Consider the following 27,714-nt stretch of genomic DNA (forward strand, 5'->3'; position numbering starts at 1 on the left):
AATATATAAAATACATATGAAAGTGACTTTCGATTGCTGCAATTAATTGAGTACAAAATAAAAACGAAAGAAAGAGTTTTGCTGCAACTGGTTTTTGGTTCTTGGATTGAAGCTAATAACAGCTAGATAGATAGCCATGGCCTTAATAGAAAACCAGCCTTTAATTGTTGAGGAGAACTCATCAAGCTCAGTAGTGAGTGGTGATTTGTCTTCGGACACAGTGGAAGAGATGCTTGGAAGCGAACAAATTTCAATACGAGGGTGGTTGAAGCTCATTGCATGGGAATCAAGGGTCTTGTGGTATTTGTCTGGGGCGTCTATCATTGTGTCGGTATTTAGTTTCATGTTGACATTTGCTACTCTCATGTTTACTGGCCATTTGGGTTCCTTACCACTTGCTGGGGCTTCCATTGCTTGTATTGGTATTCAAGGCTTGGCTTTTGGAATTATGGTACGTGCGTTGCATGCTAACTTTATTGTGATTTGTCCTTAAATTATGGCTCATTTTCTTATTAAGTAATAAATTATGATGCGTTATTAAAAATATACATGGATATGATAACTATAATTTGATGAGTGATTTTTAATTGACATGGATAATTTCATTTGCTGAGATAAAAAATAAGACATCACTTAATTATGTATGATTTTCATTTATTAAACTCAATGCAGACAAATAAATAAGCTAGAATATGTTTTGGTGTAGAAAAAAAGTAAATATACATTTTGCCACTATCTAAGTATTTGTAGATGTAATCGAATCAATTTTCATTATCTAAATGATTAATTTAATTTTCTTTTATTTCTTCACACATTTGTAAACTAATCATAGCTCAATTGCAATGAAGATGGATTTGGTATTTTTCATTTTTTTCATGTAATTAACATAGTACAATAATTTTGTCTCCCTCCCAGATAGGAATGGCAAGTGCTGTACAAACTTACTGTGGGAAACATATGGGGCCAAGAGATACCATGCAATGGGTATTGTATTCCAAAGAGCCATTGTTTTGCACTTAGGAGCAGCAGTAATTCTTTCATTCATCTATTGGTATACTGGCCCAATTCTCAGAGCCATGGGTCAAAACCGTAGTATAGCCCAGGAAGCCCAAACTTTTGCTCGTGGGGTAATCCCTCAAGTTTTTGCATTTGCACTGAGTTACCCAATGCAGAGGTTCCTCCAGGCCCAGAATATAGTGAACCCTCTGGCATTCATGGTCATTGGTGTGTTCTGCCTACACATCCTTCTCTCATGGCTGGTGGTATATGTTTTAGGCTATGGGCTTTTGGGTGCTGCTCTGACTCTTAGTTTATCTTGGTGGATTTTTGTGCTTGTTAATGGGCTCTATATTGTTCTAAGCCCGTCCTGTAAGGAAACATGGACTGGATTCTCTACCAAGGCCTTCACAGGGATCTGGCCTTATTTCAAGCTAACTGCTGCCTCTGCTGTTATGTTGTGGTATGTTTTAGTTGTTTACATCTGTTCTCTTCTCAGTTTTAGTTTAAAAATTATTTATAGAATTCTCTTGTAGAAATCGTTTTAAAATTATTTTTTAAATCAAGAAATAAAAAAAACTCTTTTGTTCTTCATAAAATAAACAACAACAACAACAACAACAACAACAACAAAACCCCAAAGAAATCCCTAAAGAATCCTTCAACAACAGAACTTGGAGCTTTGGCGTGAGGGAATGGGCCCTTTACCGCGCAAGCCAGTCCGCTGATGCATTCATGTCACGCTCAACACAAACCAACGCGATTCTCCAATCCCAGTGAAAAAGCTCACGGATATCCATCAGCACCCGTACCTGACTCTGAAAACGGATCCTATCATCATCCCCAAGCTGGCCAAGCACAACAAGATCAGAGAAATCTGTCTTACAAATCACCTCCCGGAAGCCCCTAGTCCAGGCTAACCACAACCCCTCCTTCAATGCCTCTACCGTTGCCCGAAAAATTGTTCCCCTGCACCATACCACATGAACCCCACTAGCCAATTCCCATTACTATCACTGACAAAAAACTAATTCTAAATAAGGTCGCGACCACCACCATGATCGAGGTGGTTTTTGATTTTAAATTTCTGAATTTTTAACAACCAAAACTAGTTTTCAGTTTTAGTTTTTGTGGTATTGACTTTTAAAAAGTTGTTATCAACTTTAAAAATTCACAATAATCACCACTGTGGTTAGACATATTTTATCAACATTAAATAGTGGCGGTACATAGAGGCAGGATGAATGTTACCTAATGTTGCGTACTAGAGCATACTTAGATAAAAAGTGTACACTGACTAAACCCTAGCAGAGCATAAATGGAAAGATGATGTAAATAAGGTAATATTCTCATTAATGATTCAAAAGGTACCTAGTACAAGGTGAGGACCCCCCTTTTATAGTGGGTGTAGTCCTTATATAGAATGTTCTTACATTTGGGCCTCACAACCGAGGCCCAAACCCTAATGCAAATAAGACAAAAGATGAAGAATCTAACAACTGGCATGGGACCACAAATAGTAGGACAGGTGTCCTCTTAATCTCATGTGGGTCGTCGGTACCTCAAGCGGCTATATCCCGCCGTACTTCTAAAGTGTCCCGGGCGGGAAATTGGTTGAGGAAAGCTCGCCCGGTCCACAAGCATACAAGACACGAAACTTGAGGTCAATGAGTTGAAGTGTCTTACTGCATCATCTGGTTCCTTAAAGTAGAATACCGATGTCGCCAAGCCCACAAAGTGTTCAAAGTAAACGAATCCCGTCGTTTCTACTGAGTGTCCTAGGGCGGTTAATAAGTTGAAGTTGGGCCGCCCTGGTCACTAGCCCACAAGACACGAAACACGTCGCCAACGGGTTGAGGTGTCTTGGTCTTCAAGCTTGTCTTTTCACTTTCTGTTTTTAAGGGTTAAGGGGCGGTCTTTCCGCCGCTTGTCAATCGAACATCAATCACTTTTTGCTTACTGACACACGCTTCCACACTGTCCCAGAAATTTGCCATCATTAGCAATAAATACAGTTGTCATTTCTGCGCGTTTTAAGGGGGAGCCTGACTGGTGTAAACCTCGACTCATGTCGTTTCAGTTTTCAAAATTCCCTCCTCTTTAGTACACGACGGTTCACACTCCCTTTTCCACTCATTCTCTCTCTTTTTGCTTTGCCTATAAAAACTCCTTTTACCGTCATTCTTCATACTTCCTCCATTTTCAAGTTTCAAGCTTTCGTGATTTCCCTTTTCTCTCAAGCTCTTCCAGTTTCCGGTTTTGACTTTGCTCCGGCCGTCGTCATTGCGCGATGCTTCCCCTTAGTCCACGCTCTTGCCACCTAATCGTACAATATTTTTTCTGGTTAGTTTCTTGCCTTGTTTTCCTCTGATTGTAGTTTCAATGTCCCTTCTTCTTCTTTCTTCATTCTGTTCATCTTCTTCCTTTCACTTTTCGTTTTCTTGCATGCGATTTCCCAGAATGTCGTTTAATAGTAATAGTGTCTCATCATTAGAAGTGTCTTCCCCTTCAACGGACGGGGAAATTTCCTCGCCGTCCGTTGTTGTGATTCCTGATTTCCCCACTGCTCAAGATGAGTCCGGTCCCGCCGGCTCTATCGACTCTATTTTGTCTTCCAGTGAAAGTTTGTCGTCGCCAGAATTGCGATCCAATGTGCATTTGGTTGAAGATAAATGTTTGTATCGTTCTATTTGGGGTAGTATCGGGAGCATAAACTCTCACCGACTGTCCGCCCAGGGTTTCACGAAGGTGAATTCCGCCACCACTTGTGAATGATGATTTACATTTGAACGTCCTGCCTTGTGGCGATGATGATTTTGTCACCCTCCGAAAGGAAACGTCAGATGACTCGCCTGATTTCTTTTACATATATGGCTATTTTTTCTCTGACCTTAATATAAAACTTCCTTTTCCCCCCTTTATCTACCATGTTCTTACTTTTTTGAACGTGGCGCCTTGTCAACTTCTTCCCAATGCGTGGGGTATTATTCGATGTTTTGAAATCCTGTGTGAGCATTTGAGTGTCACGCCTACCTACCCCTTATTCTTTATCTTTTATAAATCCGTTACCAAGAAGCCCACATCTATCAAGTGGGTTCCTCTCCTCGCCCGCAAGAAAATGAGTTTGTTCACTCCTTTAAAAAGCCATTACAAAGTTTGGCAGCGGAAAATTCTTCAAAGTTGTTGAATCGCCTGAGTTGAGTAGTCTTTTTCGTGATTCCCACAATTGTCCTCTTTTTCCCTTTTACTGGACCAAAAATCCTCGCCGGAAAATCACTGTTGCATTCGAAGCTTTAGAACTTTCCGAGCGAGGGGTTGCCACGTATCTCCAATCATTGCCAACATTCTCCGGCGATGGTTTAATTGATGCCTCCAAAAATGGAACCATGGCTCAATTTTTTAGTAAGTTGTCTATCTTGGCATGCTTGTTCCTGTGGCTCGCCACTCGCAATTTTTTTTGTTTTGTTTTGTTTTTAACTTTGAATTTTTGGTGCAGCTGAAATGAGAAAAGGCAAGGCTGATACCAATGCTTTGAGAATGACCGCTTATCTGGCTCAAGCCGCCGCTGAAATTGAGAAGAAGAAGGCGGCTGAAAATGAGAAGAAAATAAATCAGGAGTCCCGCCCTGAAAAGTCTGATGCTGGTAACGAGCGGGATCCCAAGCGTAAAAGGACTTCTGGTGCCCCCGAGAAGTCCACCAATGAGAGGATTCTGAAACAATCAACTCTGGATCAGCCTGGTCCAACTCCCAAATCCAAACCTGCTGCTGAAAAAAAAGAAGAGGGATGGCAATCCCCCGCCACCCCTCCAAGATCCAAATGCTACTGCCGCCGTTGATCGCCTGGCGACACCTTTCGTTCATGCTTGCTCTAGTTCAGCTGCTGGGGGCAATCTTCCTCCTGCTCTTTTGAGCCTCACTGTTCCGCATTTCAACGGTTTAGACTTTATGAACCGCACTTTCGACAATCGTCTTCACAAGGACGTCGCTAGTCAAGGCGCCCCAAACATTGCTGCGTTAGCCATCCACCATGCTCTTTCTGCCGCCAGCTCTATGGCGGGTATGGTCCAATATGTTTGGGACATTCATATGGCAAAATCCCGTCTTGAGAAGAAGGTGAATGAATGGAAGGCAGCCTATGACAAACTGAAAAGTGACGTCAAGGTTGCCAGCAAGCGTGCCAACGTGGCGTTGAAAACATCCGAGGATAAGCTCGCCAAGGTTACAGAGCAGTTGTCTACCTCTAACTTACTTCTTCAAAAAGAGAAGTCTTTGAGAGACACGATTGACTCCAAACATACAGCTGCTCGGATGAAATGTGAGAAACTAGCTAGCAAGTATAAGAGACTGAAGGCCGCCATTCTTGGGCGGTGCTTCTCATGAATTTGCGCAAGGTTTTGTCTGGGATAAAGAGCAAATCAGTGTCGTTGAGCCTGACTTTGATCTTTCTCGAATAGGATTTCTGAAGAAGATTCAAGATGGCCAAGTTACCGGCCCTGATGATATCAATCTTGACCTTCTTCCAAAATTTGATTTTGAGAGTGAGTTGGAGGAAGATGGCGAAGATGATAATGATGAAAGGTCATGGGTTCGATCCCCACAGACGGCGCCAATATTCCGTACTAGAGCTTACTTAGGTATGAAAGGTACACTGACTAAACCCTAGCAGAGCAGAAATAGAAAGATGATGCAAAATAAGGTAATATTCTCATTCATTATAAAAAAGGTGCCTAGTACAAGGTGAGGACCCCCCTTTTATAGTGGGTGTGGTCCTTATCTAAAATGTTCTCACCTTTGGGCCTCACAACCGAGGCCCAAACCCTAATGCAAATAGGACAAAAGCGGAAGAATCTAACAGCTGGCATGGGACCATGAATATGACAGGTTTCCATTTAATCTCATGAGGGTCACCTGTATCTTAAGCGGCTATATCCCGCCATATTTCCTAGGTGTCTCGGGGGGGCAATAGGTTGAAGAAAGCCCGCTCGGTCCACCTAGTGCAACAAGCAGCGATGGCGGTGAGTGGTGGTAGTGAAGGATGGTGGTGGTTGTGGCGCCAGCGGCTGTGGTGATGGTTGTCGTGGTAGAGGCGGAGGTGATGAAGAGTGGTGGAGGTAGTGGTGGAATTAGTGGAGGTTGGTAGTGGAGGTGGTGGTGGTGATGGAGATGTAGTGGTGGTGGTCAGTGATGGTGGTGGCGATCACGATGGCAATGGCGATCATAGTAGGTGGTGTGGTGGTAGTATGAGGGTGGTGGGTTACGTATTTTTGTAATAAAAAACCGTAACTACAAAACCATTTTTCTTTTCAAAAAATTAAGTGAAATCAGTTTAATTGTCTCATAACACATTTTTATTCAAATTGACAATTAAAAATCAAAATAAAAAACTCGCAACCACCCAAAACGAACATATGACATCCCAATCTGATAACTGACCTCACAGTAACAACACGAGTCTCTTCGTCACGTCTGCAAGGCAAGCACACTTAATCTTGGAGATTTTATGAGTTGGGCTTCCGAAAAGAAGATGCATCTTGTTGTCATGAGTAATATCAATTAAATAATTTGCCCCCCCCCTCAGAATACCTTTTGTTGATCAGGTGCGAGATCGGTCTGTTCATGTGTCCCTTAGCCTAAAAGTCTGCCAGGAACCGCTCCTTGTTCGTGCCTTATTGCACCGACAATCATCCCCCGCCCTCGTCGGCCCCGAGAGTCACAAGCCCACCAGTTTTCACTTAGTTCGTCCCCGAACCACACCTTACTAGGTGAGGTCGGCTTTGATACCATTTGTAATATCCCGATCTGATGACTGACCTCACGGTAACAATACGAGTCTTTCCAACACGTTTTGTCCTCACTCACGTGCATCTTGAGAAAACATCCTAGGATGTCACCCATCCCAATATTGTTGCAAGACAAACACACTTAACCTTGGAGTTTTTATAGGTTGGGCTCCGGTAAAGAAGATGCATCTTGTTGTCATGAGTAGTATCAATCAAATATTTTATGAATCCTCAGTTATATAGTCTCATACCTATACATCCTCGAAATACCTCTTGTTCTGGTGCGAGATCGGTTCAGTCATGTGTGCCTCCGGCTAGAAGCCTGCTAGGAGCCGCTCCTTGTCTGTGTCTCATTGCACCGACAGTCACTCCCCGCCCTCATCAGCCAGGGTGTCACAAAACCTATATATTTTACAAAAAAATATGTAAAACGGGTTATTTATTAGTTTTCACTTTTCTTATTTTTTAATCCTCATTCACCTATTTGAATGCAGTTTATTTATTTACTTTGATAGCATGAGGGCCTTACGCCCAATGAAAAATCTTCAGTAAGTAGATTTTAGGAATTGATGAGACTTCTGTATTGAGACACAAACTAAATGTTTTCAACCTGCCGAAGGAGTATGTAAGGTGTAAAGATTAACATGTTTCCTAAATACATAATAGGCTAAATAGCACTTTTGATCTCCCAGGATTCAAAAATGTGTAAAAGTGGTTCCCAAACTTTAAAATTGATATTTGGCCTCCTGAAGTTAGCCTCTGTCAACAATTTTAGTCCCTCATCAGTCTTACATCCAAAACTAAAGGTTTTGGCTTATTTGGAATTTTTAAAGGAGGTGATAACCAATTAGGAGAAAGTGGTAATTAGATTATAAAAAAAATCCTAATCCCTCCTTTTCATCTTGTCTTCATTATCTTCATCTTCAACCTCATCCATCATTCTTCATCCTCAACAACAACGGTAACCCAAAAATTTTCCAAACCCAGATATGGAAACAACAATAAAAATTAAAATCTAAGAATGAAAATTTGAAACAAAGCTCTCTACCCATCAATCAATTCCTTCTTCTCCTTCTCCATTCTCAAACTTGTAATCCAATCTAGCACCGGTGAACTCTCTAGGAAAAACCGGTGGCAAACCAATTTGGGCGAGAAAAGCCCTCAACTTTGGATGCTCCAAGCTCGAAAACGACACAAAGCCAGAAGATTCATATACGCAATCAGCAAGATGATCAAGGGCACTATCAACCTGGGTATTTGCTGAGAGGAGAATCAGGTGAAGTTTTCAGACTCTTCAGCTTCTCACACTGTCCTCCAACATAGCCAAAGCTCCAAAATCCTCTTTCCACCAAACATGCCAGATCCGAATCAATTCCTTCAGAATCTCTCACCGTGACGAGCCCAGCTGCGTCGTGGCCTTCAGTTCCCCCTCGACCTCATCCCTAAGCCTCTCCCAACCCAAATCTGACCCCAGATCCGATCATAACTAAGATTCTTGGCACAAGTGTGGAGAGAGAGAGAGAGAGAGAGAGAGAGAGAGAGAGAGAGAGAGAGAGAGAGGTTCCTTCATACAACCACCTCCACTTTGCCATCTCCCTTTTTTTCCACCCTCCCCCTTCTTCAACTTCTTCCCCTTTTCGGGTTGAGAAGATATGGAACGTCATAGCTGGAATCACCTTTTGAGATTTAGGTTGGGAATACGAAGTACCCAACCTCCCCAAAACATGAAGGAGAAAGGGTAGGGAGTCCTGGTACCCTAAAATAAATTTCATATTACTGTGTTGTTTCTCCTTGATAAAGACCCGTTGTATTTTTAAAATAAACAACTTTTATTTTGCAAATTTTTTTCTGCAGTCTGATGTAAGCTTGCTTCTTCACCTTTTAAAATCAATAGAGATTGATTGTGTAGCGTGGCTAACCTCAGGTTTCTCCTTCTTCCATGTCCTCAAACCTTCTTTGGATTCCAAAGGTTTCTCGGCTAATATTTTGTTATTTTTAAATTTTTAATCCTAATTTCTACTCTCTCCTAATTGGTTGCCACCTCATTTTAAAAAACTTCACATCAGCCAAAATGTTAGTTTTTAGATGGAAAACTGATGAGTGACTAAAATTGTTGATGGAGGCTAACGTCAAGGAGGTCAAATGCTATTTTTAATGTTTAGGACCACTTTTGCACATTTTTTAATCCTGGGGACCAAAAGTGCTCATAAGCCTACTTACAAATATATACTATCAAAGTATAGCTTATTTTCATAATTTTATTTACATTTTAAAATAAGCTTAAATTTTATAAATTATACTTATTTTATTTACATATACGTTATAAATTATGCTTGTTTTAATTTTTTTTTTGATATTTTAAAAATTCAAAACTAGTTTTAGTTTTACAAATAAAATGTTAGTTTTTTGAGCAATTTTTTTTTTCAATTTTGTAATTTTATGATAATCATCCCATTGCAAGAAACCTTCTACCAATATTGCAACACCTATCATGGTACAACGTCCATAATGGTTGAGGGTGGAGACGATTGAGGGTGTTGGTGGTTGAGTGCGAAAGGATGGCAGGGAAAGTGGTATAGGGTACTACATGGTGGTGACGATGATGATGAAGGAAATTAGGTTATGGTAGAGGGCAATGGTTGCCACGATGGAGGGTATTCAATGTCGAAGGAGTCAAGAGGTGGAAAATGTGGAGATTGACGTGTTGTGGAAGGAATCCGATTATGGCAAAAATGACGGTGAGGGAAGGTACAAGTGGCAAAAATGATGGTTAAGGTTATTGGGTGGTGATTGTTGTGCGGTGGTGGAGGGAACTACATGGAAACGACAATGGAGGTAGCAATGACATAGGAGAAGGGTATCAAAGTGGTGGCACTAAAGGAGGGAAATAGGTGATGACGGTGTTCGAACATACCTGGTGGTTGAGGGTATCAGGTGGCAGTGGTGAATATCGGGCAGAGATGTGTTGGTGAATGTTACTTGGTGACAGTGTTGGTGGTGACAGAAGTTAACTGGTGGGAGTGGTTGAGGTTAACAACCGATAGTGTTGGGTGGAGGGCACCAGGTAGGTGGTAATGTCTGTGACAGAGAGGACTAACAATGATTGTGAAGAATGCGGGGCACTAGCAACCATGTAGGTTGTCAAGTTTCTAAGGAGTGGTTTACCAAGAAGATGAAGGTATTCTCTTTAATTTACAATGCTCCATAGAGAAAGATTCCTAGAGTATAAATATGTGATGATAAAAGTAATATGGTAAGAATAGAACTTGAAGACATATGAGGGAAACCACTTGAACATAATAATGGGGTTGGATTATGTCTATGGAAGCCCAATTTATCAAGCCCTAAGCCCAATTTAAAAGGGAATGTAAGCCTAATATAAAATGTCAAACTCCCTTATTTAGACCCACATCCAATTCCAAACCCAAAATACAAATAAAAAACCTAAAATTCATAAACACAAAGAGCATATTACAAATAGGGAAATGCTATAGACTATAAAAGCTATATAGAAAAGTTAAATTTTTTAGGGTGGCTCCAACCAGCCCTGCATGAAGGATCTCATCTTATGTCCTCCCTTCATAGGCAATCATGCATCACATATTTAGATAAAAAGAAACGCATTATTATTATATAACAAAAATTAAAAATCATTTTGTTGCTTAAATTTATTTTGGTATTCATCATTATTCTAGTTAGATATATATTTTCACATACTTATACCACTAAAAATATGAAGTTATCTAAATTCCAAAACCGACATAAAAAAACATATTATAAAGATAAATCTGTATATGTGTTGCCCCTTATTAGCTTGAAATTCAAGGGTTCGTCGGCGTACAAAAAGAAATGTCGATAAACTTTCAAGAATGGATACGAACAATGGTAAGTATACAAAACATGTACTGTAGAATTTTGAAGTACCATATATATTAGTTCACGTGGTTTCAGAAATTTGCAAATCTAACATCTTATTATTTTTATGTCCTTAATTTTTCATTTGAATTACTCTTGATTCTATTATAAACACCATTGAAGTCTTGAGACATGGTATAGCCGAGCACTGGTGCTTTTATCAGGATTGCTACCTGGAGATCCTACCATTTCTTTAGACTCCCTTTCCATATGGTATGTCAACAAACAATTTCTCCTCTATCTTTTAATTTGATTAGGTTGTATTTTTTTTCTTTTTTCCTTACACGGCTTGATCACTAGTTGACTCTAACTTTTAGATTTGGGTTGAGGTTGGGGTATAATACACAGGTTTGAATAAGTTTGAATGATGCATATTTTAGTCCATGCAAGACTTTAACCCCGCCTAGTACCAGAGAGATCCCAAACTTCATATTAATGAAAATGGCCTTACCATAGGATATCTACAGGGAAAGTCAAGTCAATTTTATTAACCCCATCATGGGATATTTTACTCTGCGAGCCAGATTAATTCTTTGATTTCAAATTTAACGAGTGATCGAACAATGGAAATAAGACTTACTTTGATACTGTATTAGAATTTAGATTAGCCTATCTCTACCAAACACACTATTTTAAATGTGATCGGGAAAAGTCCTTCTATAGGGACTCCAATGACCATATATTTAGTCAATTTGAAACTTTACCAAAATTTGGCGTTGTGTTCTTTGAAATAGTAACATTTTTAGAAATAAGGCTTGTCAACTTTAGAAACTAGAAAATTGGAATAACTAAATATTGTTTCATTAAAAAATAAATTCTATATACGAGCAGAATGATAAATAGAAATTAGAAAGAATTAGAGATATAATTAGTTATACAACAAGATAAAAGGGAAATGAGAATATAACAATTTTTTTTTTGGTTACATAAGGAACGAACAAGAAAAGCTACACTAAAGCATCCTGCAGGATAAGAACAGAAAGACCAGCTGAGGGTTGAGGCCAGTCACGCCGAGGAGACGCATCTCTGGTTGCCTGTCGAGCCACCGTATCTGCAGGGGTGTTCTTTTCGCAAGGTATAACTCGAATGATGACTCTCCACTCCCGGCGAAACAAGCTTCTCACACGGCGGATGACATCACGAGCCCAAAAATGATCTGTGCTTGCCTCCTGTTGCAAAACTTCACTAACAGTAGTGCAATTTGTGCAATTTGTGCAATTTGTGCAACAAAGTACTTGTCGCAGCCCACGGTCCCAGCAGACAATGAGGCCAAGTTCCACAGCTAGGAGTTCCGCCATGAAAGCTGTACCAGTACCAAAACTCTGAAGGTATGAAAAACGATAGAAAGGGGGGGTTTGAATAGCGTTTTCAGATTAAAACTTTCCCACTTGAGATTTTGACAAATCTCTCAAACTCAGAATGTATAGTGCTACGATAAGAGAAGAGGAAAGCACACAATGATTTTATCCTGGTTCACTTGATAAATCCCTCAAGCTAATCCAGTCCACCCGTTAAGGTGATTTCTTCCTTCTTAGAATGAAGACAATCCACTAATCAAAGTTTGTTACAACTGCACTTGCAACCTGCAAAGTGACTAACAATACAATGACTTAGCTATCACTAAGATTCACTCTCTTAGTCTTCTCAAGGATCTAACCAACCTTGGTCTCCTTAAGGAAAACAAACAACTGTTTAAGAGTTTTGGGTTTACAAAGAAATGCTTCTCAGAAAGCTAAGGTAAACACAATGTAATTCGTTGAAGAAAGATTGCTAAGAGAATATTTGAATATTGCTTGAGCTTGAACAAAGTTTCTTAGGCGGCATCTTTCATCTTCAGCCTCTTAATATACTCCAAGGATTAGGGTTTGCATGGAATGCTACCGTTGGAGGGCAGATCTGGGAATTCCAGGTTCTGCTGTGGCTGAACGCGGTACGTAAGGTCGTCAGGAATAGTACAATTGCTTTTGTACTTGGATAGCGACTTGACCTTTAACCTAGGAGACTTCTGATCAGAGCGACGCTTCATATTGGAACTCGTGAAGCATGGTGATCAGAGTCAGAGGGAAGCTTGGATCCTCTGACCTTCGTATCCTCTGCGTCTGGACCTCAGAGTAGGGATAGCTTGGTCTTCAGAGCCAGCTTACTCTTGGACTTCAGAGTCTTCACTTCTCAGCTTCTGGACCTTCAGAACTTCTGGACCTTCAGAGCGTCTGGACCTTCAGAACTTCTGGTCTTCAGAACTTCAAGTGATCAGAATCCATATCAGAGCTTAACTATCTTCAGATCTTCTGAAGCATATTCTACTGTTCAGATTGAACATAGTGAGTGCGAAAGCGTTGCGTAGGTTACTCTTTGAGTGCTTCTGATTTATGTGTAATTAGACCAGAGTCAGAGCCTGTCATATAAACACTCAGAAAATAACGTTAGAGTACCATAATTGTTCATACATAATAGTTAACATGTAATCATCAAAACATAGAGTTGTACTACATGATCAAAACTTGATCTTACAAACTCGCCGAGGCACCCGTCAACCATCGATTTGCAGCATCGATTACACATACTCCACTGCCCATTTTCATTGTCCCACTATTCCAGCTCCCATCCACCGTCATCCTCGCCATGCCCGCCGATCTCTGCAGCGTATGCGAAGTGGACGGTGAGTCTCCAAGTCCAGGCCAGCGTTGCCAACTAATAACGTCTGCCATTACCTGCCGTGAGACATAGTTGATGTGCCACGAGTTATCTCTAAAAACCCGATTGTTACGCCACCTCCATCCCCACCAGAGGACCGCAGCAGCCATAATTGGGTGGAACCAGCAACAATCTTGCGAAACCAAACCTGAAAGGGTTCATGATGCGCCATCGACAGAAGCTGGTGCCGAAACAGCTGCCAAAGTTGTCGCGACTCAGGGCACCCTCTGAACAAGTGGTCCACATTTTCAACGTCGTCATCACAGCGCGGGCAAGCCGAGGAGATGGCTAGGTGGTTGTTGCGTCGCTTGAAGTTCGTCGGGAGGGCATTTTTAGCAACCAACCAAGGGAAGATCCTGATCCGTTCAGGTACCTTAGCCCGCCAAATATGCTTCCACCAAGGGAAGATACTCGTGGCTTCACCAGAGAGTGCTTGATAGGCAAATTGTGCACTATAGACCCCATCATTAGTGTGCTTCCACCGTATAGAATCATGATCAATAGGAACTGCAGGTATTGTAACATAACATATTTCAAATATGAGAAGAGGAGGTAACTAAGTATATAGAGCTTGCAGATGCCATGCCCCATTGAGCCATAAATCAGCCACTGAGAGCGTAGTGTCTGAGATGTGAATGAACGAAACTCGATTACATAACTTCCCAGAGCCCAACCAATCATCATACCAGAATGAGGAACCTCCATTCCCTAGGAGCGGCTGAAAACCATCCTTGATATCATTCTTTGCTCTTATGATCCCTTTCCAAATATACGAATCCCCTTGGCTGTACTCACCATGTAAAATTAGTTTATCGGGCACATATTTTTCTGTCAACGCTCTCACCCAAACCTTGTTGTGATCATGCAGTAAATTATCTACAAGCTTGCCCAGCAGTGCAACATTATTGCGCCTTGCACTATGCAAGCCCAACCCTCCCTCCGCCTTGGGACAACTCACATCACCCCATGGGACAAGATTCCATCCTCTTGATTGCCCATCCTTAGCCCAAATACAGCTACGGACCTTCTTGTCAATGAAATCACAAGTCGATTCGGGTAGCCAAAGGGCTTTCATTACATACACCGGATAAGAGGATAAAACATACTTGCCGAAACACACACGTCCCGCCCTATTTAGAAGTTTCTGCTTCCAAGATGCCAACCGCGTATTAACCTTATCAATAATTGGGGAAAATTTTCTCTTTTGACCCAACCCTTCAGAAGGGGAAGGCCTTGATATTTGCCCAAGTTGCTGGCTCGTGCAATTCCCAGAATCCCCGAGAGCTCACCTTGGAGACGCTCATCAACGGTAGTTGAACAAAACATTCTAGACTTGTCTAGATTCACTTTCATGCCAGATACTTCACAAAAGTCTTTCCGTGTGTTCGCTATCAAATGCATTTGCTCTTTGTTCGCCTGACGGAAAATCAAAACATCATCCGCAAAGAAGAGATGTGAAATAACTTTTTATTTAGTTGATAATCATATAAAGCAGAAGATATTTTAGCCATTTGCATCAAACTCAAACTTCCTTCTTGCATACGTGCTCCTCCAGATGCACATACTACAATAAGAGGTAAAAGTTGGTTGGTAGCATATTCGACCAACCGGGTGATTTTCTCACCTACTACGGATCCCATACTACCTCCCATAAACTCAAAATCCATAATCCCAATTGCTACAGGAATACCATTTAAATGACCCGTACCAATGGCTTCCCTCGTGGTCCTTATCATCTTCCAAATACCCTCATCCACTAATTTTTATATTTGTATGGCAAGGTGTTCCATGCAAAGTACAAAAATATAAGGAGAGAGTGGATCACCTTGCTGTAACCCTCTTTGGGGTTTGAAAGATGGCAACTTAGAGCCATTCCAAAGGATAGAGATGCTGACATCTTGGGCACCCCACATGATTAAGTTTAGAATGCTAGGAGGGAAGCCAAAATCATGGAGAGTAGCCCTCAAGAAGTCCCAGCTCACCCGATTATAAGCTTTTTCTAGATCCACCTTCAAAGCGCAAGTCCCCCACGCTTCTTATATGTGTGAATAGTGTGCATCACCTCATGGGCAAGGATGATATTGTCTTTGGTCCCTCGTCCTGGAATAAAGCTGCCTTGTAAAGGGCCCACCAACTCTGTAAGCAACGATCGAAATCTATTAACCAAGACCTTTGTGATGACCTTGTACGCTGCATTGCAAAAACTGATTGGTCTTAGATCCTTGAACCTGAGGAGATCCTCCACTTTGGGGATGAGTACAAGAAAAGTCTCCAGGAGGCTAGGATCTGCTTTATGAAGATCATGCCCTATGATATTCTAGTATTGTTTGTAAAAAAGAGCCTGGAACGCATCCACTCCAGGGGCCTTGACGGAATGCATGGCCATCACAGCTTGTCCTACCTCCTCAAAAGAGACAGGGAGAGCAAGAGCAGTTATCTCCTCATGAGATAAGCTTGGTGTGGCATTTTCCAACAAGTAGTTCCTGCTTACCTGTACATCAACAGAAAAAATATTAGTGAAAAAACGTTTTGCTTCCTCCTTAAGGACCTCCTGATCTGTGGACCATGTGGAGCCAACAAACAAGCCATGGATCTTGTTTCTTTTCCGCCTGACAAGCGTTTGATAATGAAAAAATATGGTGTTCCGATCCCCAAACCGAACACAATTTTCCGTAGATTTCTGGTACCACATTAGCTCTTGCTGCATCAAAGTTTGTTCATATTCTTCTCATAGGGAAGTTTCCAAGTGAAGAATTGACTCTGATTGCCGCCACTCAAACTCTCTTTGGACACCATTCAACCGTCTTTCTAGCCTCCCTTTCCTACGTTGTTTGTGGCCGAAAGTTTCCCTGTTGGATTTTGTGGCAGGAACTCTTAACATTGACAACTTCCCTACCACAGAATTAGGAGGTTGATCCCATGTACGCTTCACCAAGGGTTCCAAAGCTGGGTGTGTCGTCCAAGCAGCTTAAAAGCGGAATGGTCGATGATGGTGATCCCCTGATTCAACATCACAGCGGATCAAGAGCGAGCTATGATCAGAGTAGACACGAGAGAGATGCTCCACATAAGCCTCCGGAAAACTATGTCTCCATGAGAAATCTCCCAGCGCATCAAGGCATTTGGCTATGGTTCGTATCCCATTTTCACGCCTTTCCCATGTAAGCCTGCTTCCAACTGCCCCCAAATCGATGAAGCTACAATCATCGACCATGTCCAGCATGTTTTCAGCACATATCTCACTGAACTCCCCACCAATAACCTCTGACGGTGAACACACCTCGTTGTAGTCTCCCACAGCCAACCAGGGAAGAATGATACGCTATATGAGACTTCTAAGGTGCTGCCAGAGCTCCTGCCTAGTCGTTAGATTCGGGCTGCCATCAACCATAGAACAACACCAAGTGTGATTACCTTGGGTAACGTCCACCGTGACTACTTATTGATGAATATCAATAACTTGCAAAGTAAAATTACGTGTGACTGACATAAGTATCCAGATTCCCCCACTATGTCCCTGCGCTTCAGACTCACAACATAGCTCGCATCCCAAGCCACGCCAAAAATTCTGAACCTGATGAAAGGAACAATGGGTTTCACAAACTGCAAATATAGAAGGATGGAAGGTTTGCACCAAATCTCTTACCCTCCGCTGACCTCGAGCTCCTGCTCCACCACAGATATTCCTGGCAATCAAAGAAAAAGCTTGTACATCCATAACAAATGTAGCAGGGTCAAGGTGTTCGCATTAAGCCAAATGTGGCTCAATGGCCATGGCTCTGGAGCTCCAGGATCAAAGGGAATGGTACCTGTATTATCCTATGCCAACAATGAGGAGCCCAACTCATGATTGTCATTGAGGGAAATTTGATATCTTGCACCACCCATGGGTACCATCGCCATAGTAGAGCATGTACCATCTGTTGTCACTTGCGCAGGCACCCCACCCATAGAGACCAGACGTGTTTGTTGTTCCTTTGGTGGCATTCCTTGCTGAGGTGGACTACTGTTACTGCCTGAATCCTTGCACAATCTTTTGTTTCCGTTGTTTGCTGACTTGGTAACTCTAGGAGTTAATTTGCTAGGTGGTGCGTTGAATTGTATGGTGTTGGTTATGGTAGATTGTTGATTATGTGGAATAGAGTCTAAAACAGAAAATTTATTTCCCCCATTAGCACCCTTATTCTCCTCTTTCTTGCCTCCAAACTTAACTGTTCCCGCTTTCATGGCCACTCTCTCTGCGTTGCTTGAGAGCTCGAAATCACCTTCCTCTTATTCCTCCTTTTGTCCACAATTAGCCACTCCCCATGCGCTGAATCAGGGTAATGAATGGGTTTGACTGCTGGGCCACTGATTGTGCTCATAATTGTGTCGGTTCCAGGGGGTAGGGTTTCTGGAGTTGGTGGTTGCTGACTCCCCGCTGCCCGGGCTGGCATGGCTGGGTTACCCATTGATTCTTCACCAACCGGTTATGCCCTAGCCACGCCGATTAGGTTTCCTTGGTTCTAAGATCGTGGTGGGGAGGTGCAGTTACGTGAAAGGTGGTCGGTAGCACCCACACTTATGACATAGTAAGTGTAGCCCCTCATATTCAACATTGTACCATGTTCCCTCCAAACCAATCACCCGAGCACTAGTTTGCAATCTCTACACATATACGTGCATATTTCCCACGTTGCATGTCGACGATGTTCATGTCAACCTTAATTGGTGTCCCTACCTCCGTTGCCAACATCATGAGAATATCTTTACCAAATTATTGGAACCCTAACCCTAGAATGCAGATCCATACAACAGTCATGCTGATTTTGGAGTTTGCAGCGACAAAGTCTGGGTTCCAGGGCTTCATAGTGAGGTTTTGATCGTAGATAAGCTTTGGTGCTCCTGAGATGGCTCTCTCCTTATTTTCAATCTTGTCAAACTTAATGAGGAAGTATCCATGGTGCACATCCCGAACCTCATAGCCTCTGGACATCTTCCACATCACCTTGAGGTTTTCACATAGAGCTCCATATCCAATACTCTTCCCCAGCAGTTTAACAACAAGACAGTCCTCCCATGGTTTGCAGATTGCTGCCTTTGTTATCGGGTCAATAGAAAACATGGGGAAGGATTCATCTTCCTCCGCAAACACCTTCTGCATGACACCACTTTCCACGAGATTCACAAACGCACCGTGATCGCTGGTCTTAGTCGAGCCAAGGACCTTCTCCTTGTGATTGCACGTCACGTTTTTCGCTCTCAAATTCCATCTAAACCCTAGCAGAATCCCTAAGATGAATATAACAGAGTTAAGAAAATAATATTAGGTAGTTTTTTTTTTCTCATTGATCCCGTATATTATTTTTTATACATTAATTAAAAAAATAAATTGCACCCTTTAGGAATTGATCCCTGGATTTCCCCACCTAACTTATATGTTCCATAACTCTTACCACTTAAGCTATTATTCTTGGACCCGGTATATTAAGTTTGATTAGTATATATGTACGCTCCCTGACTTGTATCATACCTTGACTATTGAATTATACTTGTAGAAAAAAATCTAGGCATATAACTTAATAAAGTGGCTTGAACAGAAGATGGGTGGTATCTTTGGTTTGTTTTGGTATGGAGTGCAATGAGGCAGCAAATTGGTTAGTAAAGAAAGATGTTTATTCTCTAACAGTGGTCTTTTGTGTTCTTCAGGCTCCTCCAATGGACTTAGAGATTCTCTTATAGAGAGTTCGTTTTGCTGTAGTGTTTCTGCTTTGTATTAGTTTTCCGATGTAGAAAAAAATAAAATAAATAAACTTGCTTGAAATATTAAATGTTTCTTTCCTGAATTGAAAAAAGTTAATAATATGGATAACCGACTAAGGAAGTATAAACATTTTAAAATATAGTAGATTGTAATGAATTTGTCATTTAGATCATAGGTCTTGGCCACTAAATGCTTTCTAATTTTTTCTTATAATCTTTTACATATCAATATGCAGATTACCACAGTAATTATATAAATAATATAGTTTGGTATGTTACCAATGACTTATGCTAATTACAATTGCTTGAAAGTTTTTGTGTTAATTTCTATTTAAAGTTACAAAAACTTTAAGGTTAATTGAAACTATTTCTACTAGTCGGTTTACCTTATGGAATAAAACTTGCAGCATGAATTATTGGATTTGGGACATGAGCTTCATGTTGGGACTGTGTGCAGCCACCAGGTTAGTGACAAAGAACATGATTTTACTTGCACAACCATCACCATTATTCTAGTTTATATATATTTCACTTTTCTTTACATAATATCTTTCACTTTTCTCTTTTTATCTTTCATATCCCCTTTGAGGTGTATATTCCTTGTGGTGTGTCTGAGAATAATTTTTCTGTTTTAGTGTATACAATAAATGTAGATAGCTTTCCCTGAATTTTCAGTGTTCGAGTTAGTAATGAACTGGGAGCAGCTCATCCAAGAATAGCAAGATTTTCCGTAATAGTGGTGAATGGGACTAGTCTCCTAATCAGCATTGTTTTCTCCATAGTTATTATAATATTTCGGGTTCCATTAAGCAAAATCTTCACCATTGATTCTACAGTCATTCAGTCCATCTCCCATTTGATCCCATTGCTTTCCATATCTGTTCTCTTAAATGGAATTCAACCTATACTCTCAGGTAATAAGGAAAATATATAGGAGTCATCACTTGAGGCAAGAATGTGAACAAGTAGTAAAATTTCCTTATATTTTTTTGGGCATTCTAGGTGTAGCTATTGGAAGTGGATGGCAGGCTTTGGTGGCTTATGTTAACTTGGCTTCTTATTACCTTATTGGTCTCTCTATTGGTTGTGTCCTTGGTTTTAAGACCAGTTTGGGTGTGGCAGTAAGTTTAAAATATATTTTTATTTTATTTTTGATATTTATCTTAAATAATTATTAAAAGTGGATACATTTTTTGCTTTTGTAGGGCATGTGGTGGGGCATGATTGCTGGTATTTTTCTTCAAACAATTATTCTAGTAATTCTTACAATAAGAACAAACTGGGACAGAGAGGTAAACACACTTCTAGTTTGAATTCATTGCTAAATATTATCTAATTGATTTGTTTTGAATTTTTAAAATATTAAATACAAGGACTATCGTTGCTTATGAGGTTTGAATTGGTCTTTCGGAAAAAAATTTGGGTTAATTTTTTTATTTTAATTTTTTTATACAATTGAATTGTAAATGGGAATTGAATGTAGTTCTTTTTATCCAATTCCACTATAGGTTGAAAAAGCTATTGCTCGTGTGAAGTCTGAAGCAGGGAAGCTTGACTTGGTTGAAAATTTATAGAGGCCAAATATAATGTACACAAAAATTTGACAAGCTGATGGTGGACCGAGATGATCTTTCTTCTAGATTCAAAAAAAGAGATTATCTATCTTTCTTCTTGTTTTCGTCATTATTTGAATATCATTGCTTCTTCATTCATATCATAATATATAGGTATTAAATTAGAATTTTAGTAATGAATACAATTATGGGTGTTCTGTGCTAAGAACCTACCAGATCTAAAGATAAAGACAAAGAGCATCAAAGGAGGATGAGACAAGCTAAAGAAGTCAAACTTCCCTCATCGCCTATGCAAGAAGATCAAAGGAAGATTGAAAGCATCAAGGAAGAATATATAAGCAAAAGAACATCATATCTACTGAATAGTCTGACAAGAAGAAGAAGAATAATGATCAAAGCATCAAGGCACATCATGGACTAAGGTAAGGATGATCAGAGCTACAAGGCAACTACAATAGCAAGGAAATGTCAAATCGGTTAGTACGCACAAACTGAAGAAGATCAAGATAAACATCATGAGCAAACATAGTCCAATCATCAGGATCATCTGATGAAGAAGCAAAAGCATCAAGCATCGACACAACAAGTATCAAGCTTCAGGATTACACACATGCAAGATCAAGCGAAGCTATTGGATTGTCTTAGAAGACCGCACTCAACGTCTACGATATCGTCTATCTCAAGGTTGATCAAAGGAAGCAATGTCAAAAGAAAAGAGTCTCATATTCACATGGAAATATCTCTGACATTCTTGAGGAGAAAGTCAAGTGCTAAGAAATCACGTGATACTCCACAAAGCACGCTATCCAAGGAAACAAGTACAATCATGTCAACATCAAAAGTTTCATTTTTCTCTCTCCACCAAGGAATGAATAAATGGAGCAAAGTTTATTGTCTACACCTACAAGCATCTGATTTAGGCCACACAGGACAATCCATTTCTGAAGAAGAAGAAGAAGAAGAATTGGTCAAACGCTATCTGTCACATTCTGATTGACCAAATTAAAGAAATAAATGAAGTCGTTCTGAACGGATGAATCTTCTAAGAGAAGAATGGCCAAAGCAAGAAGCATCGTCTCCTGTAAGACCTTGACTTTATTAAGTATTATTATTATTATTTGAAATAAATAATAAATGTGAAGTTTAGTGAAGGATGAGCTTTTGTTTGATTGATTATGTGTGTGTGAATTGTATGAAGAGTAGGGAAATACTATTATGAGGAAATAATAATGTTTCCATGTTAGAAAATAATCATTTTGAGGAGGTTTGAACCTCAATATGATGTGATGAAGGTTACTTGAGGGCCAAGGAATAGGGTTTTGGCCGTATGGTGAAAGGAAAAGAGAAGGGAATATTTGTGCTGATTTACCTTTGATCTATTTTGAAAAGATTTGGTTTAATTTTTATAAAAGAAGAGGATTATTTTATTTATTTATTTAATTCAGTTTTTATTTAATAAAAGATTGAATAATCGATTTAATTTCAATTAAGCATGTGAAGGAAAGAAAAAGGGTTTTGGAAACCTTAATTCTGGTTGTGGCCGCCGGCCACTTAGGTGCTTTAGGGGGTTTTGTTTTGATTTTTATTCTATTTTATTAGTAATTAATAAAAATAATTAGTTGGTTTTGGGCTTGGGCTAGAAAATAAGAAAAAGGAAAAACCCTAGGCCTAGTGTGTGTGTGTGTGCCGCCGGTTTTACAAGGTTTGGGAGGGGAGAAATCCTTTTTTTTCACAAAACTGAATCAGAAGGTTATCATACACTCTTTCACGTGAAAAACTTCAGAAAAGAAAAGAAAGGAACACTATTTCACGTTCCAATCTTCCTCAAAAAAAGAAAAGGGTTTTGAGAGAAGAAGAGAAAGAGGGCCGCGAGAGAGAGAAAGAAAGGGAGAAGCCGAGAGAGAGATCAAGGGAGGAGAAGGTTCGAGCCAGAGAGGAACAGCAAGGAATTTTCTTCTTCACACTTCATCTTTTCATCCTCTTTCATTCCAACTACAAAAGGTGAGGGCAGATCTAGTCCGGGTAGAGTCTAGGCGATTGTATGATGAAAATCCATGATTTTATGGGAAAAAGATGCAATTTTGGGTGAGTTATACTATGGGGGATTTATTTGCATGATGGGAGACTTCTTTATGCTTGAATATTGTGCTATGTTTCTGTTTTTGCCATACTCTTCATGTGATGCCATGATTCCTTGATAATCACATGTCAAAAGTTGCTATTTTTCCACTATGTTGCTTAGATCTGACTTGGGTTGTATAACATGCAATGGATCTGAAATTTTGATAAGATTTTATGATGAAACCCTACTGGATTTTTGCTTGAGAAACTTGATCCAACAAGATCAAAAAATTTGGAAAACCCTAGCCTAAAAGTTGGTCACGGCTGAACCCTATTTTGAGGGTTTCGGCGGATTTTTCTTATGTTCTTTTATCTATGTATTAGCATGATGATTTGGTACTGAATTTAGTATTATGATTATGAGAACATGAATATGTGGTAAGTGATTTTGATTGGCCGAACCCTATGCTCTCTAGGGATGAGGCGTTTGTCTTGCTTACTTGATGAGAGTTATATGATGATTTGATGCTCTTGTGAGAGGAAGGGATCAAACCCTAGACCTCTTAGTATTATGCAATCTATAAAGCCTTAATAGCTTACTTCTATAACTTGACCTTAGTAGTAAAGCCTAGAGAATGAGATTTCGCTTGCAAGTAGTCTTGCATGGCTATAGTGCTAGAGTAGGCTATGGACCATGAGAACGATGGTGCCGTTAGAGACAAACAGTTACTTGCACGCGAGGGAGAAATTTATGGATTGACTGTGTGGTCTCAATGTGATGAACCTAACTAGGTCAAGGGTTAAGGATTGACTGTGTGGTCTCCCCGAGAAATGTGGGTTGACTGTGTGGTCCCCTCGAGATTGTTCATCTGCGAATGATCGTGATTGGCCAAGGTGATGTGGTGGTTGTGTGTTGGTGAGGACGTTAGCCTAACTGAACTATTAGGTTTCTAACTGAGATATGAATATATACACTCTTATTTATTCATGTGATAATATGTGATTTATTTGATTTTCTTGTGCGTCTGGCATGAGATCTGACCCTCTATTATTTGTTATGTGTTTGTTCTGGGGGGGAGGCATATGGTGCTGATCACGAGTTTGGTTCATTCTTGGACATTGACACTCCGTGACGAGGAGAACAACGATGCCTGTGTGTCCGACTCACTCCAGGTACGTCGCATCTATGTCGGCGGTGCTACGCGTACGGGTCGTGACAGCGGAGGACGAGTCATCGATGTCCAGGAGCTGGAGAACGGGAGGGTGAAGATGCCATATGTGTAACATCCCGACTTGACGACTGGCCTCACGGTAACAACACAAGTCTTTTCGGTGCGCTTTGTCCTCACTCGCGCACTTCCCAGGAAAACTTCCCAGGAGGTCACCCATCACGATATTGCTCCAAGGCAAGCACACTTAACCATGGAGTTCTTATCAGTAGGGCTCTCGAAAAGAAGTTGCAACTTGTTGTCATGAGTAATACCAATCAAATCTCTTATGCCATCCTCAACTGTATAGTCCATCCCTATACAGTCTCGGAATACCTCTTGTTCGGGTGTGAGATCGATTCATTCATGTGCCCCTCCGCCTAGAAGCCTACCAGGAGCCGCTCCTTGTCCGTGCCTCACTGCACCGGCGATCACTCCCCGCCCTCGGGCGTCACAGGCCCACCAACTTCATCTTGGTTCGTCCCCGAACCACACCGTACTGGGAGAGGTCGGCTCTGATACCACAAATGTAACACCCCGATTTCGGTGGCGTCACTTTAGTAACCAAAAAGAAATTAAAGCGGAAAAACGTGAATATTTTTTTTTGATTTGTTTAACTGATAAAACTACTATCTTAATGAAATAAAACTCAAAGATAAAAGACAGCATGACTAATGTACAATATATAATTACAGCCCCCGTTGTAAGTAGCAAACCACGTCACGAGTAACCTCCAGTGACGGGAAGTAACAGAAAGTAACGCCCGTAGGCAATATGTACAGTCCAAAAGGATAGGTCAAGTGTTCGCAACACAATCCCTCAAAAATGAGAATAAGTCAGCCCAAACGGCCTAAAACAAGACCCCCTAGTCCAACCAACTCTCTGTAATTTCCGTAGAGAAACCACACAAAAAGCTATTGGTCAGGAAACTACCCTGTCCCCAAATGAAACAATGACATCCAGAGCTATGACTCTACTCCTATACTAATCCTGTCTAGAGGAGCTCACACCAGCACTCACAACTACATGCTAGCGTGATCATCGTCCGAATCGGAATCCAGAACGACTAAGTCAATGTACACCATCCTCCCTCCTCTCGCTACCGCGACACGCTCCTGTGCTGGCCTCACGGGCTTAGGGCCCGAGCCATGGTCATCAATGACAGCAACAGTGGGTGAGCTAGACTCCGCAGAAATCCTTCCCACAGGCTCCTCCTCTGAGGGGTCCTCATCATCCGAAGATGACGGTGGTGGTGGTGCTCCTACACCGGGTCGGCAGTGCACGCCGGGTGGCAGGTTGAAGCTCACAGTGTATCTCCTCAGCACTCCTTCCGTCAAGTGTCCCAGACGGTCGACACGGTCCTCCATAATCCTCCCCGAGTAAGTCGCTCGGTGGCCAGCGGGGTCGACCACCCATGAGCCGGGGTCATCCTGATCTAGCATCTCGAATCTAGTCCCCTCCGAAGGGAGAACCATCGTGAACCAGTCCGACATAGACATCTGACAAAGGGCGTAGTCCGCCAAAGCACACACAGAAGACGCGAGGGTCAACTCTAAAGAATTATGTAAGTAATAAATCCAATAGTTACAGTTTAAGGGATAGCTACTCAAGCTTAGTAGTTAGTGATAGCATCATAACATCGTATATCTCCCAAAGAATATAAATGACAATAATAACAATTAACATGCATCAAGTAAGATTAACAAGTATCAATCACACTCGGCAACTAAGTCAGTATGCATGTTGCATGAATGAGATGTCGGTTGACAAGATGCATTCCGGAGGGATGGGCATCAAACGGATCAGCCCTAACACCAGCCACGGTGGGACCATTTCGGCCCGCGTGCCTCTTACACCAACAACAACGGTAGTCAGATCAGCAGTAAACCCGAAGGTCTGCCATTTCGGTCTGCTACTAAGAATCACCGCAGTGTTTGTGTCTAAAAGCATACCCTAAGGAAAAAGTCGATTCTGCGACAAAAGAGAATTAATTATAAAACACATTATCTCATGATGATTTCTCGAATCATCCGACTCATCTCCATCCGATGGTCAAAACTGCTCAGCGAGCAAAGAGTATCAACATACTCGGAAACTACCCGTTTCCCGGCTTATCTTCTAGATAGCCCAACAACAAAAACTGCTCCTCGAGCAAAGAGTATCAACATACTCAGAACTTATTAGTTTCCTCAACACTTGGACTCGACGACACTTCTCATTTTCCAAAAACTAAGATTTGAATCCTAAGCTTTCCTTCGAGATTGTTATCATTATTTTAAAGATTTAGAGGTTGTTTAATGTCTTATGAATTTTCCTTGTAAAATAGTTTCCATTTAGTTTTATAGCAAATCTTATGAGTTTCAAAGATCCCATAATCCCATATAACTCCCAGAGAATGTCTCGATCCACTAAAACAATAACAAGGTCCGAATCTCCGTTCGTCCCGTCAAACTTTCCAAAATCTCATAATAAATTTGGCATAACATGCCCGTTATCCTCACTCTGAAGCATAACAGATATATGTGTAATTGCATAGTCAAATTAGCGCAATCCAACAGTCATGGCACAAATATCAACACATCCTATATTAACCATGTAGCACTTAGCATATAGGGAAAATATCACACATCCTAGATTAACCATGTAGCACTTAGCATATAGGGCAAATATCACACATCCTAGATTAACCATGTAGCACTTAGCATGTAAGTCAATCTAAAAAACAATCAATAGATGAATAATCATCATTGTCAGCCGAAGCCTCAGAAAACATTTTCCCAGTCAAACACAAACAAGTGCATAAACAGTAAATCAAGTCGAATTCGTCGACACCTAAAGCATTAACTAATAGTTCAGTGAGTAGCCCTCACCTGCAGCTCCTCCAGCGTTATCCTCGAGTGTTCCTTCACACTCTATGCCTTCCTCTTCTTGAAAATCCTCAAATGAACCTTAGAGCAAAAACCACAGAATTCCATCATAATCAGTCAGAAACTCAGCACTCAACACTCACTAAGGTTACACGAAGTAGCATATACTCCGAAGTACGATAATCTAACGCGATCGGACAAGTTTTCGAAAAAGGAATTTTCCCCCTTCCCTTGGAGAGCTCACGGCCACACACTTTAATTGTGTGCGCCGATTTTTCTTCGATCAAACTTGGTTCCTAGGTTATTATTAGTCGTAACTAAGGCGAATCTAAACTCAGAAAAATTATCGGATCGAAAACTGTCGCAGGGGTATTTTGGTCAATATTTTTAGCTCAGAATTTCAAAATTGGAAATTCGAAAAACAAATTGGATGGGGACGTCACCAACAACGTTTATGACAACTAATCCTACTAGCACTAAGCTAAGTCGAGAGTTTTCAGTATAAAGGATGAAACTTTGTCTAAAAATGGGTATTTGGAGCAGAATTGAAACTCGGCGGCAATTCGGCGAGATTAGCAAAATGTAATCCGCTAAACATGCTCTTGGGCACGTAGGGAAGTGGTTTAGATAGAAAGATGAAGTTATTTGGACAGTTTTGCAAAAACCTCAAAACTTAGAGCACAGAAAGACATAGTGAAAAACGACGGAATTGACGATCAGAAGTAAGGATTAGCATCAATACCTCGATACCTTCAAGCAGCAACGAACGATGAAGCGATCAAGCAAGAAACGGCGAAAATCTTCTCTTCCTCCTCCTCCTTGAAGCTCGCGGGTTTGGGTGATGGAAATGGTGAAGGTTTTGATTTTTTTTCTCCT

At 40.9% G+C, this 27,714-nt stretch overlaps 1 pseudogene; it reads left to right on the forward strand.

Annotated features, from left to right (window-relative positions):
- On the forward strand, positions 1 to 22,065 carry LOC130710972 (protein DETOXIFICATION 41-like; annotated as a pseudogene).
- Positions 22,066 to 27,714: the final 5,649 nt, after the last annotated feature.

This window comes from Lotus japonicus, chromosome 4, assembly GCF_012489685.1.
Source record: "Lotus japonicus ecotype B-129 chromosome 4, LjGifu_v1.2".
Taxonomy (NCBI): Eukaryota; Viridiplantae; Streptophyta; class Magnoliopsida; order Fabales; family Fabaceae; genus Lotus; species Lotus japonicus.